This window comes from Anabrus simplex, chromosome 2, assembly GCF_040414725.1.
Source record: "Anabrus simplex isolate iqAnaSimp1 chromosome 2, ASM4041472v1, whole genome shotgun sequence".
Lineage (NCBI taxonomy): Eukaryota > Metazoa > Arthropoda > Insecta > Orthoptera > Tettigoniidae > Anabrus > Anabrus simplex.
The window spans coordinates 63,772,387-63,787,857 of NC_090266.1; the positions used below are offsets into that span (position 1 = coordinate 63,772,387).

At 42.0% G+C, this 15,471-nt stretch overlaps 1 protein-coding gene across 1 annotated transcript in view; it reads right to left on the reverse strand.

Moving 5' to 3' along the window:
* Positions 1–15,471, reverse strand: part of LOC136863432 (pikachurin) — a 1,329,416-nt gene that overhangs the window by 477,137 nt on the left and 836,808 nt on the right. The window lies entirely within an intron of this gene.

Here is a 15,471-nt window from a genome sequence, read left to right on the forward strand (position 1 = left end):
TAGCGGTGAATCCCAGGCCTCGTGCTCCTGATCAGTGCACTACGTGGAGCCTACGGGCGATCCTAGCGGCGAATTGAGTAACTACGTTGAACAAAGCTTTACACAAGAAACCCTCTCCATTTCCCGGCCTTTACAGTATTACGTAGGCAACGTTCTTCGCCTACTCTAATTACAAAAAAATAGAGAAATACACCGGACATATCATACTTTCCTTTGGTGTATAAAATTTATCAAACGACTTTAAAAGGATCGATTTCATTGATAACTTTAAAATACGAAGTGTATGGAACACTGACTATTAACACTCATAGGTGAAGTTTATCATGCTCACTTACTATATATACAGAGAAAATGTGATCACTTCTTGAGGAGTCCGGTGTCTTGGAGTTGATCAAGCTTTGCTGCAATATGCGCAATAACCCATGAGCTGGGGAATAGTTGGCTCTGAACGCCATGCTCACAAGGCCGCTTTGACTCTTCTTTTTTCTTTCAAATGTTTTACGGTCGGTCACGGTTATTTTTGATTAACGGTTATAACTGGAGTGGTTACCTTGAAATACTCGTTATCGTTATCGTTAACGGTTAACAGTTAAAAATAACCTCTAGTGCCGAAATGAGTGGCTGAGACGGTTAAGGCGCTGGCCTTTTGACCCAAACTTAGCTGGTTCGATCCTGGCTCAGTCCGGTGGTATCTGAATACGTCAGCCTCGTGTCGGTGGATTTACTAGCACGTAAAATAACTCACGCGGGACTAAATTCCGACACTTCGTCTCCTTCGAAAACCGTAAAAGTAGTTAGTGGGACGTAGTTGTTAATAATAATAATAATAATAATAATAATAATAATAATAATAATAATAATAATAATAATAATAATAAATTACAAGGTGTTAGAGTCTCCCTTCAAGAGTTGAGTTCTCCGCAATAAACTACCTTTTTGCTATGGCATTGCACTCAATTATTTATATCAATGTTGCAATCACCCATATCAAATTTCATGCGATTCAGACACTTCTTCCTAGGCATGCGGACTCTTCGACAAAGAAAGTATGTTAGCACCTGCTGCCTTTTCTTGATGGGTGCTGTACTTCTGCATGTGTCTCTTAGCACGGGTCAGAGAAAAATGTAGCTTCCACCAAATTCCCAGTCTAATTTATGTCTGTGTCAGTATGGAAGTTGGTCACGTATAGTTCTCTCAATTTCCTTTTAAAGACCGGCGACTCAAACGTCAAGCAGTACCATACCCCGACAGTAACCAGATTTATGACTGTCTAGTCTTCTCCTCTGTGACAATAGAAGATGGCTCTTGACCAATAGCATGCTTGGTTTGTCAGTGACAGTCCACGTGGAGTACTTTAAAAGCGGTCCTGAAGCCGGCTCGCTTGTTAGGTCTCCATTGTCGCACAGCTGCACGCAGTTCTGTCCACTCTCGCTGCTCGTTCTCAGAGGCTAAGTAGTTAAAACGGAGAGTTGACAATGCTGGTTCTCGGGCTGGGGAAATCCTGTCACCTCGCTGACAAGGAATGTAAATACAGCCGGCCAGCTAGGCTTCAAAAGCGTGTCGGTCGATAACGAGGAAATTGCAAGAACTATACGCGAGGTGGTACTTGGATATTTGGAGCACAACTTGTGCGTCTGGATGTTATGAAAGATGCTACTCGTAGGGTTGGTTGTGCTGCAATAGGACTTTCTGGTTCAGTGAGGAAAGTAATGACAAACTACCTCGCTCCTCATCTTGCCTAGCGCCATCATTCGTTATTGTGGCTTTCCTAAAAACACATAACCTATGGTGGTAAATGAAATGGCGTATGGCTTTTAGTGCCGAGAGTGTCCGAGGATATGGTCGGCTCGCCAGATGCCGGTCTTTTGATTTGCCCATAGGCGACCCACGCGTCGTGATGAGGATGGGATTATGACATAGACGACTCATACATCCAGCTCCCGTGCCAACAGAATTAACAAGTTACGGTTAGAAATCCCAACCCAGCAGGGAATCGAACCCGGAGCCCAGGTGATCGAAGGCCAGTACGCTAACCATTTATCCATGAATCCGCACACCTATGGAGGTGCTATTGGGGTACCCAACCATTCTCCTAACTGTTGACCTAGCAGAGAGTTACCAGTTCATATGATTTAATTAGGTCTAGACATTCAACGTTCCCATTGCATCGTGATAAACGTCTGCTGAAATCTATATCCGAGTGCTTATTTAGTGATCTTGTGTTAATTATTGCAGTTTTTATATTTGAACGCAGAGAATGAACATGTGCTGGTTTTGCCTCTAAATATTTACTACTAAAGAACACAGACTGGAGTACATAAATATGAGGATCACTCCTCCAGAGCCTGAATATTGCCCAGTTGATGAGGTACACTTGTTAGTATTGTATCTGCACAACGTTCCATACCGTAAGTGTGTGTGTGTAAGCAATGTGTTCATGTTAACAAATGGTTACACGTAACGACAACATGCTAACCGTCTCACAAAGTCCATACACAGAGGAAACAACAACACACAACTCGTATAAACTAGGGCGAAGTTGAACAGCGCAGAGGAGGGTGCTACCGCAAAATGCAGACTTGCTCGTGCTCTAGTAAGCCACAGGTTGCGGCATTGCCCTTAACGGGAAGCCTTTGAATTGGATACTATGTCACGGTTCCCCTACTATTGTACAAGCTATTACTTATCCAGACAAATATTGTTCATAGCAATGGATTGTAATTGTTGGTGATTAAGTGTGGGTATGTCTGTCGGTCCTTTAATTCTACACTCTTTGATTGACTTGTTGATTGATCATGATTTATTTATAATGGAGAGATATATAATGAAGAAGTGGTATTCTCTCACACCCAACGTGATTGGCAGACTATATACATCAAGTTGTTTACAATTAAATATGTGTGTAAGTACGTAAGTATTTGAATAATTAAAATGATAAAAATTTTGATAAAATTAAGATGATTAAATGAAATACTGTGGGGTTTAGTAGCTCAGACGGTAGAGCACTCCTCTTCTGAGCCCAATCTCGACTAAGAGCGGTGGTATTTGAAGGGGCTCAAATATTTAGCCTCGTGTCGGTAGATTTACAGGGACGTTAAAGAACTAATATATGAGACAATTTTGGCACCTCGGAGTGTATGGAAAAACCATATAAGTAGTTAGTAGATTGTATACAATATAATAATGAAAAATGAAATGGAGTATGGCTTTTAGTGCCGGGAGTGTCCAAGGACATGTTCGGCTCGCCAGGTGCAGGTCTTATTTGACTCCTGTAGGCGAACTGCGCGTCGTGATGAGGATGAAATGATGAAGAAGGCGACGCATACACCCAGCCCCCGTGCCAGCGAAATTAACCAATTATGGTTAAAATTACCGACCTTGCCGGGAATCGAACCCGGGACCCCTGTGACCAAAGGCCAGCACGCTAGCCATTTTGCCATGGAGCCGGACAAAATAATAATAATATTATTATTAAATGTAACATTAGTGAACTACTAAAAATACGTATATATAGGGACAACAATACATGAATATTTTACTTCACCTGCTAAACATGGTAATGTGCTAAACAATTAAGGGCACATGTCTGTGATGAACACAGAAAAGTAGTAGAAAGTATGCATGCTATCATAATTTGAACAGAAATACTTACTCCAGGTGGACAAAAATAATCATGTGCAATGAAAGAAGATTGTAGATTGTTACTACATTATTAGTTACTGGTTATACCTCATAGTTAATGTTTTATGGCAGCTCATTCCTTGCGATGTTTTTTTTTTTAAGGCTGCAAATTCACTCCAAGCTGTCGGAATGGTAAACTAGGAAACTACTCATGTAACATTAATTATATTTTCACAGCTAATATCCATATTATGTAGCTACAAAGTACAGTGCAATCATGACATTTGGTAAAATTGTTCCTTATCAAGGAAAGTTGAAATATTGTTATTGAAATGTTCATAAATTTAGTGGAAAATTATTTTCATGAATAAAGAGCTACATTCATAATTATAGTTCATTTTTAAGATAAAATTTCATTTGTCCGTGATTGATGATTGCAGAGATTAGTAAAATTAATATTCAAAAAGTAAATCTGTACAGGAAAGCAATACAAAGTAAACAATATAAGTCTATTATCTCCGTAACTATTAACGTTCGACCTTGACTCACATTTTGGCTCGGGGTTTACGGGCTGATATCTTCGTGACACCATGTGATTTTCATGTAGGATCTAACGCAGGATCCACTAGGACTTGAACATCTGTTTCGTGTACTCAAGTTCAGTAATTCCTATCCTTCGCTCCAGTATGGAACAGATTCGTTTATTCGTTCAGTGTGTAATTCATACAGGAAGGAACATTACGGTTGTATAGGGAAACAATTATACATTTATGCTATGTAAGTCAAAATACTGGTACCGAGCTCGATAGCTGCAGTCGCTTAAGTGCGGCCAGTATCCAGTATTCGGGAGATAGTAGGTTCGAACCCCACTGTCGGCAGCCCTGAAAATTGTTTTCCGTGGTTTCCCATTTTCACACCAGGCAAATGCTGGGGCTGTACCTTAATTAAGGCCACGGCCGCTTCCTTCCAACTCCTAGTCCCTCCCTGTCCAATCGTCGCCATAAGACCTATCTGTGTCGGTGCGACGTAAAGCAACAAGCAAAAAAAAAAAAAAAAAAAAAAAAAAAAAAAAATACTGGTTGATTACAAATACACATCATTTATTCAGGGAAATCCTAAAGAGCTCAAATGAACATGTTCAACCTACGATAGCAAACTTATATGTTTTTGAAGTAATTTTAACACAAACAACAACACCGTCAATAAATCACTCACGAAATATTCAGAAAGCGAACTAGAACAATACTTACAAAGACGTTACTCACATGTAATTTTTCATTTTTTTTAATTTCGTGTGGCTATTTCTAACCGAGTGCAGCCCTTGTAAGGCAGACCCTCCGATGAGGGTGGGCGGCATCTGCCGTGTGTAGGTATCTGCGTGTTATTGTGGTGGAGGATAGTGTTATATGTGGTGTGTGAGTTGCAGGAATGCTGGGGATAGCACAAACACCCAGCCCCCGGGTCATTGGAATTAACCAATCAAGGTTAAAATCCCCGACCCGGCCGGGAATCGAACCCGGGACCCTCTGAACCGAAGACCATTCAGCCAACGAGTCAGACATTTTTCATTTATTACAGCTGATTACACTAATCAGTACACCACGGAGGCGGAGATTAAAATTATATGTTAACTAAAGCTATTAAAAGCACATATATATACATTTTATCTGCTAAATAAATTAAAGAGAAATGCATAGTGAAAAAGAGTAATTAATAAGTAATAGAAAATATGTAATTATTGGGTAAGTAATTAATAACTAAATTATTTGTAACTAAACTAGAAGTATAAAAAGCGAACGAGTTGGTCGTGCGGTTAGGGGCGCGAAGCTGTGAGCTTGCATACGGGAGATAGTGGGTTCAAACCCCACTGTCGGCAGCCCTGCAGATGATTTTCCATTTTCACATCAAGGCGAATGCTAGGGCTGTACCTTAATTAAGGCCACGGTCACTTCCTTCCCCCTCGTAGCCCTCTTATATCCCATCGTAAGAGTGACGTAAAGCAACTTTGAGTCATGATGAAATATGAATACAACAGTTATAACAGTATCTTGTCTGCAATACTTCTTACGTTACTTATTGTGAACGTATCAGTAAGTTAAGGAATTCTGGTCTCACCCGGCTTACTGTATTTCGGACGAGTAAAATCTAACCATCACTTCTGCAAGGTGAGATGGCGTCACGGGAGTTCGCTCACGTTACATCATTACGGCCGACTTTGACATATTGGTCTAAGGGATTTTGTGAGACTCTGGAAGGTGAGAGGTGGACGCAGGTCAAGTGTACCTTTTGTTACATTTACTCGTGTTGAAAGTAAGTGTCATGGCCGAGAGGAACGGATATTAATGTGCTTCACTGTTCTTGCTCTTCCTTTCTCGTATTTTCACAGGTGTAATATTTCTACCAAGTAGAGAACGTCTTACCGCTATGAATACGTAGTTCCTAATACTGAATATTTTACTCTAGTGAGAATATAACATTTCTATTCACCGAAGGAGTTGTCCGTGCGGTTAGGGGCGCTCAGCTGTGAGCTTGCATTCTGGAGACAGCGGGTTCGAACCCCACTGTCGGCGGACATGAAGATGGTTTTCTTTGCTTTCCCACTTTCTCGCCAAGCAAATGCTGGTGCTGTACCGCTTCCCTCCCACTGCTGTCCCATCGTCGCCCTAAGACTTATCTATGTCGGTGCGGCGTAAAGCAAATTGTTCAATTATTTCTATTTACAATTTAAAGTATCATTATGCTGGCTCCGCGGTGTAGGGGTACCCTGAGGTTCCGGGTTCCATTCCCGATTAGGACAGAGACATTTACCTGTTTCTGAGGGCTGGTTCGAGGTCCAATCAACCTACGTGATTACAGTTGAGAATCTCTGACTGTGAGATAGCGGCCCCGGTAAAGAAAGCCAAGCTTAACGGCCGAGAGGATTCGTCGTGCTGACCACATGACACCTCGTAATCTGCAGGTCTTCGGGCTGAGCAGCGGTCACTTCGTAGGCCATGGCCCTTCCCGGCTGTTGCGCCAAGGGATTATTATTATTATTATTATTATTATTATTATTATTATTATTATTATTATTATTATTATTATTATTATCATCGAGCGAGTTGGGCGTGCGGTTAGGTGCGCGCTAAAGTGAGCTTGCATTCGGGAGATAGAGGGTTCGAATCCCACTGTCGGGAGCACTGAAGAACGTCTTCCGTAGTTTCTCATTTTCACACCAGGCCACAGACGCTACTTTCCCAATCCTTCCCCATTCTTCCGTAGCCGAGAACCTTCGACGTGTCAGTGCAACATTATGTGCTGATATTATTATTATTATTATTATTATTATTATTATTATTATTATTATTATTCAACTTCGCTAATCGGCCAACTAGGGACCACGATAAGCCTCACTTTACATTATTATTATTATTATTATTATTATTATTATTATTATTATTATTATTATTATTATTATTCATTCAACTTCGCTAATCGGCCAACTAGGGACCACGATAAGCCTCACTTTACATTATTATTATTATTATTATTATTATTATTATTATTATTATTATTATTATTATTATTATTCCCTCTGTAGATCGCCAGTAGCGGGGGTGGTTGTTGGGTGGAGGCATGGGGCCGGGACTCCCTTACTTGTACTTCAGAATTATTCACATTTACCTGTGAACCAAGTGAGGACCAAAAGTTATTCACTTAAACTCTAACTTTGTGCTATAAATACGTATGTGCACTTGATTTTATTATCCTAGGCCTCGATATCACGTGAACCCACGAGCCTCCACTAAGTACTATTGTAGCTAACAAACCCCAATCCAAATGGTGTGCAGCCCTGATGGGTCTTGGCCTACCAAGTGGCCCTGCTTAGCCTGAAGGCCGGCAGAATATGAGGTGACGCATGGTCAGCACGATGATATATCTCCACCGTTATTCTTGGCTTTCTAGACGGGGGGGGGGGGTGTCTACCTCGCCGTCAGATAGCATCTCGTTTGTTCTCACGTAGGCTGAGTGGTTTTCGAACTGACTGACAGGGAATCAAAGTCAGGTCTCCGGGTAAGAGCAGGCTCACTACCCCCGCTTGCTGGCATATTCGTCTCAAGATAAATTAAATGTGTACTTCTTATATCACCAAACGATTACTTTCTTCAACTAAAATCCGTTCCCATGACATATGAGGATCGGTTCAATTTCTCTCTCCACCGAGCGAGTAGCTGCGCGGTTTGATGACGTATCCGTTGGCTTGCTTTCGGGTTCTAACCGCACTGTCAGAAGTCCTGAAGATGGTTTTCCGTGCTTTCTCATTTTCACACTAAGTTGTACCTTAATTAAATCCATGGTCGCTTCTTTCCCACTCCTAGCCCTTTCCTATCCCATCGTCGCCATAACGCCACACATGCGTGTTTTCACGCAACTTGAAATCGTAAACTGCCCATGGCCACAGGGGCGTGTGTTTTCACGTCGCAGTTCACATTCGGAGTGTGATTAGTATGACCCAGAATGTGTGAAGTTGAAATAATTATGAATAGAACTGTATTAAATATGAATGCAGTTGTTGCATTATGCACTGCAGTCAGACCCCTGGGGGTCTGCAATGATAATCCAAGGGGCCCGCAATAATAATATGAATTGGAAATATTTGAAGAGTGAAATTTTATTGTACACACACAATTCATAGACCTTCATACTAATTCAATAAGTATGTCTTCATTGTTATTATTATTTTTATTATTATTATTATTATTATTATTATTATTATTATTATTATTATTATTATTATTATTATTATCGTATGGCATTTACAAGCATAATGTGTAAAAATGTGCAATGAACATATAAATTAAAATATAGAAATAATTAAACTAGCATTTAACCTTTGGCAACCAGTCCACTGCACTTGGTGTCGATTCATGCAGAGCCCGTAAACCGTCCTTAAATAAAATGAAATGGCGTATGGCTTTTAGTGCCGGGAGTGTCCGAGGACAAGTTCGGCTCGCCAGGTGCAGGTCTTTTTATTTGACTCCCGTAGGCGACCTGCGCGTCATGATGAGAATGAAATGATGATGAAGACGACACATACACCCAGCCCCCGTGTCAGCGAAATTAACCAATGATGGTTAAAATTCCCGACCCTGCCGGGAATCAAACCCGTGACCCCTGTGACCAAAGGCCAGCACGCTAACCATTTAGCCATGGAGCCGGACACCGTCCTTAAATGCTGACAGTTGACAGTTCTCAACAACATGAAGCAATGTCTGCTTCTCACAAGCGAACATCGGCAATGGTTAAGTCGCCGATTGTGATGAAACTTGTAAAACGCATTGAGGTACACGTAAAAATGATATCAGCATCAATTTTGGGTGCCAACATTCATTAGGGCGGTAACTAAGGGGCCTAAAAGTTGCGACATTTCAAGTTCCGCGCGAACAGCGATGGATACCTGCTGACCAATGCTTAGCCGGCACACTGCCTTGCGCAGCACCACTGCACCTCCTCCCCGCCAACCCTCTTCTGGTTCGCCACCACACGTTTCCCTTCTCCCCGCGCCTGCCCGCCTGCTTGGCTGTCGAACAGAACCGGTGCTACACTTTGCGTACTCTTCCTCATAGCTCTCCTTTGTTATTTCCACATTATATTAGTCAGTTTACTATTTGTGAAATGTTTATGAAAACGTTTGCGACGATTTCTTAAGCGCGATGTTGTTGAGCGTGTCAAAAATTAATTATAATCTTCAAGCAAATCACGGAAGTCACGGTGAAGAAGAACCGGAACAAAGCCAGGACAGTGCCAATTCGACGGACACCGCAGACTTACAGTATAAAACAAGAGCTGTCAACTACCGGAGGAGTGGAAAACGGAAAAATCTGAAATTCGCAACTGTGCAAAAGAAAATCCGTCGTGTGCGTAGTGAGGCACAGCTTTCCGACTGGATAAAGGTAGTGGATGAAGGAGGCTCTCTCCGAGACAAATTCGGTCTTATTGCGATGGATTGCAAGGAAAAAATTTGACGCGGAGTTCCGTACTTCCACCATCCATGACGTCACAATCAAACAGTGGGCAATGCAAGTGCTGGTTTGCTGTATTCTACATCCTTTTCGTTTTCCTCCGACTGATCAGACCTGTACGTCAAACTTGTAACGTCCTCCAAATAGAGACTGTCACCTTCAAGACAGTAACTTATAAGCTCTGAAAAACGAAATAAATGCAAATACATGTTATATGTATTGACAGAAACAACGGAGAACACAAATGTTTGTTTTCAAAAAAACGAGAGAGTTATCGGTATCAACGTATCAGACGCTCCAGTCCTGAAAACTAAAACCTAAAATTGCACATGCAGCGCAAAAGACCACGCTTCAATCTACATTTTTACGGCCTATGTCACGCAGTGTGACATCACCCCTTGAGCGTCAAAACCTATTTGAAAACAGTTGACTGCTTAACACTCACCCTAAATCGCATCATAAAGCTGCAGCCCCGAACGTTCAGCGGACCTTCTTCACCGTGACTTCCGTGATTTGCTTGAAGATGAAAATTAATTTTTGGCACGCTCAACAACATTGCGCTTAAGAAATCGTCGCAAACGTTTTCATAAACATTTCACCAATAGTAAACTGACTGATACAATGTGGAAATTACAAAGTAGAGCTATAAGGAAGAGTACGCAAAGTGTAGCACCGGTTCCTTTCGACAGCTAAGCAGGCGGACAGGCGCGGGGAGAAGGGAAACGTGCGGTGGCGAACCAGAAGGAAGGGTGGCGGGGAGGAGGTGCAGAGGTGTGGCGGAAGGCAGTGTGCCGGCTAAGCATTGGCCAGCAGGTATTCATCGCTGTTCGCGCGGAACTTGAAATGTCGCAACTTTTAGGCACCGTAGTTAACGCCCTAATGAATGTTGGCACCCAAAGTTGATGCTGATATCATTTTCACGTATACCTCAATGTGTTTTTCAAGTTCCATCGCGATCGGCGACTTAACCATTGCCGATGTTCCCTTGTCAGCACCACACTCACACGCAGCACTTTCACAATATCCCCACTTTTTCATCATATATCGGCACCTGCCGTGGCCTGTTCTGAAACGGTTAAGTTTTGACTACTCATGTCGAGGAAGATCGAAACCTGGCACTTTCTTCGTTGGGTCTTTAATCAGAAAGGTGTTGGTGGGTGGACATTGTTCCCATCGCTGTCTCCATTCTGCTGTTACACTGAATTTCACTGTTGTATAACTTACATACAGTACATGTAATTCTTAACTTGGCCGATAGATGGTGCAAGTTAGCAACGGAAACAAGAAGAAACACTACAAGGCAGTGTTAGTGATGTCATTGTAAGACACTTGGAATTGATAGTATCCGCGCTCAGACCATCTATTCCGCCTCTGGTTGAGAAAATATCGTGGATTAGAAATCCCTTCTTTGAAACTGAAGGAAGATCAACTAGCCGAAGTGCATTGGCAGAGACAAAGTGAAATATAATTTGAAGTATTATCATCATCATCATCATCATCATCTGTTTACCCTCCAGGTTCGGTTTTTCCCTCGGACTCGGCGAGGGATCCCACCCCTACCGCCTCAAGGGCAGTGTCCTGGAGCTTCAGACTCTTGGTCGGGGGATACAACTGGGGAGAATGATCAGTACCTCGCCCAGGCGGCCTCACCTGCTAAGCGGAACAGGGGCCTTGTGGAGGGATGGGAAGATTGGAAGGGATAGGCAAGGAGGAGGGAAGGAAGCGGCCGTGGCCTTAAGTTAGATACCATCCCGGCATTCGCCTGGAGGAGAAGTGGGAAACCACGGAAAACCACTTCCAGGATGGCTGAGGTGGGAATCGAACCCACCTCTACTCAGTTGACCTCACGAGGCTGAGTGGATCCCGTTCCAGCCCTCGTACCACTTTTCAAATTTCGTGGCAGAGCCGGGAATCGAACCCGGACCTCCGGGGGTGGCAGCTAATCACGCTAACCACTACACCACAGAGGCGGACTTGAAGTATTATATGGGTGGAAAATCAGATCGAGTGGCATGCTTGGCAACAGGAACTTCCATGTATGTATCACAACTCCAGCTCTCTGATCGACTTTTGGATTTCAATGATGTACGTAGGTGTGATGTCAAAAGCTACGGTGTATTTAATTGACTAACATGTTTTAGGTCGTGACTTTCTAAAAATGGGCTCTTGGAGAGGAGATCTATATTCGTCTTGGAGCTTAGAAAAGTTCAATCAAATACTGCGTTTAATGTCTTTCACGACAACTTACCTATGTGAGTGTACCTTTCCTGCTCCCACACAAATGCAAACGAAGTACAAAAACATAGCTAATTTATAGGCTGATCTTCGGTTCGAGTGACTACGCTTGTAAACCGCTTGGTCTTTGAAAAACAGTACCATCCGTGCCATTCATGAAACAACCCCTACAAGTGAATATTTTCGAGTAAGTTTCCAGATCCAGACTGTTGTAATATTATATTAGCCCCCCTTTGGGCGCCATTTAAAGTCACCGGTGCTCACGTGTCACTCATATCATTATATTAGCCAAGTGTCAAACTGTTTCAAAATTTATGTGCATTTACAAAGTATCTTTATTTTAATGAACTTAAATTTAACTTTGAAGGGAAGCAAATACTAGTCCTAAATTATACGAATAAAATCAAACATGGTTTCTTCACAAAATTCTGCTTTTTGTTTACTGAATGCAGTATTATGCTCTGTAGCTACGGGGTCCTTGATCATGCATGCGATATGCTCAGGGGGCCTCAGAAGTAAAACGTTTGGGAAACCCTGATGTACTGCGTTAGTTTCCTCGGCGTCGACATCAAAGAAAATACTGGATTCATGCCATGTTCACGGACAGGCCAGCGAAGTGTAATTTCTTATAGTAATAATAATGCTATTTGTTTTAACGTCACACTAAATATTTTTGCGATTTTCGGAGACGCCGGGGTGCTGGAAATTAGTCCCACATGATTTTCTTTGCGTTCCAGTGATTGAACCTTCCAAGATGGGGTCAGAAGGCCAGCGCCTCAACCGTCTGTACCACTTAGCTAGGTGAGAAATGTTCGATTCACTGCTTTAATTACATTCCATTTTCCAAACAGCACTAGAAATGTTATATATGAAAATCCACAGCCTTTTTCCAGTCATTCGAACGGGTCAGGAATAGAATGATTGAAGCCCCAATCTAGCGGCGAGGATGCGAATTGTTCCGGCTGCCGAAGCCTGTCGCACTCCTCTGGGGCCATGATTAATGAATGACAAATGAAATGAAATGATATTGGAGAGTGTTGCTGGAATGAAATATGCCAGGGAAAAGCGGATATCCCGGAGGAAAACATTTCCCGCTTCCGCTTTGTCCAGCACAAATCTCACATGGAGTGACCGGAATTTGAACCACGGAACCCAGCGGTGAGAGGCCGGCGCGCTGCCGCCTGAGCCAAGGAGGCTACTAGAAATGTTATACACACTGTTTCGAAACTAATTTAAAGCTGTGAATTAACTCAATAAAGATAACACAGACATACATAAACACGCTGTAGGTTTGTGCTTTGTAACTTTTGAGTGCAATACTAGAACAGTGTGTTTTCCCACGCGTGTGGCCAGACAAAGCACAGAGTAAGACAGCTTCAGGCCGTGTGACGTGTCGGTACGAAGAGCAAGCCTGTCAGTTCCTATGACGTCAGGCGAGAACCGAGTAATGTAATGTTGCTAGATAAACGGCGATGTGAGTACTGAACTGGAGGAGTCTGTCAGCTGTAACGCTCTCTATAGCAATAATGTGCGTGCTCCTGATATTAATCTCTCTGAATAATACGAGTATGTGCACATTCTACAAAATCTTCGTCTTCATTTGAGTCAAGGTTTCGAAGTGTAGAAATATTTTCTACTACGCGCCAGCTTTTTGCAACCCCGTATTCAGTATGTCAACAATGTTCATAGCAGCTACCAAATGGAACTGTTAAATTTTAATGTGACGATTTATTGAAGGACAAATGTAAACATGAGGACGACTTGGATAATATTTACAAGAATGTCCCCCACACCCGATCATGGTGTTGCTGCACGGATATGTTCATTTCGGTTCTAGGGCATTTCGCACCACATGACCGGCTGATTACCTGCGAAGTGTCGGTTAATGACCTTAAAATATTTAGAAGAGGACATTCCGTAAACAAGAGAAGGGGAGTATTGCGAAGTAAAAACGATTTCCTAATGAATGTAAACATTTGTACATCCATTTTCCACTAGTGGCGCAGAAGCCTCCGAACGGTGTGACCACTACTGATGTTAACCTACCGTCGGGCGCAACTGACCTGATTGGCGCGTGTGTTAATTATTATCTCTCATTCGTCATCCGCGGCGACCCAACTTCTTCCACCTTTCAGTAGTTTCCTGTAGTTTTGTGACCTTCAAGCTCATATCAGCCAGTTCATCAGAATCTTTTATTTTACTTACTTGATAATGAAATAATGCAGCAGTTTATAAATATTCGCAGTAATAGTAATATTATCCATCCTTGTGCTCGCCAGGCACGTTGCGCCCGAATACAATGTTTATTTCAATTGTGTTGTTTTGTTTCAGGCTTTATACTTCAAAAAGTCGACTTTCTTGTGATATCTACGTAAACATAAGTGATAAGTATAGTTTAAAGGGCAATTATTAAAATTTAAAAAAATTAAATTATTATTTTTTCAGTAAATATTGTAAATGTTGATTCCTAAAGTGTGTCTGGTAGGTTCATTACGCTCGCTGGCGTGGAAATGGAATTCCAATTTGATATCAAGTGGTACGGATTGTCCTGGCGTAAATATTTGGGAATTACTGAAAAACCGTTCGCAGGTAGATACCGACGTAGGTGGTACGAAATCTCCTCAAAAGTCAAGTGGTACGGAATGTCCGGACACCGTTCATTTCGACATACGTGTGCGAACAATTCGTTGCTGTTATGAAACTTGCCAAGTCCAGATCCCGAAGTACTGTACCTTTGACGTCGACGCCGCAGTAGGCCTACATAATGCAACAACTAAATTCTTATTTGATGAAATTCCATTCATAATTATTACAATTGCACACACGATGGTTTATGCCAGTACACACTCCGAATGTGAACTGCAACGTGAAAACACGCCATAGGTAGTTTATACTAAAGCTGGGTGAAAACACGTACGCCTAGCCGTAGCCTAAGACCTATCTGTGTCGGTGTGACGTAAAGCAAATTGGAAAAACCAAATAAGAGTAACACGCTTTATCTCTACATAGGGTGTATGAAATATGTAGTCTAATGAAGACAGGCCGTGAACAGGGGATCAGGGAATCTAACTCGAAATTTTCACTCCAAGTCAGCCTGGAGAAACCTACGTAATTTATTTTAAGGCGACGTCTGTGGCAAAAATATCCCTTGAAATGTGTCGAAAACTACCCCACGGACGTCTTAAATCTCAGGTATGATTCGAAACAGATTTTATTGTTTTGGTACCAAGAGAAGTCATGATCCGTCAAATAGCAGAGACCAAATGTACTGCCTTTTCTTTTTATTTCCCATCGAAACCTTCGTAGACAGTTTTTGAACCTCTTTGAGCAGTGACTTTGTGATTCTTCGGAAAGAGTTGAAAGTTAGTTTCACCTCAATTAAACACTCTTGATGCAGTGCATCAAACAAATTTTCTCATTTGAAGTATGTTTCGATCTCTTCAAACCATCTTCAAATATCTGCTTCACTTATGTTAGGACTAGACTTTGTTACAATCTCAAATGTTCTTTCTGATAGAATCGGATGTCTACAAAGGAAAGCTTTGTACCACCCAATTCCTTCCAAGTTATTAATGAAAGGAATTTTTCTTTCGTTTAATTTCAGAAATTCTTG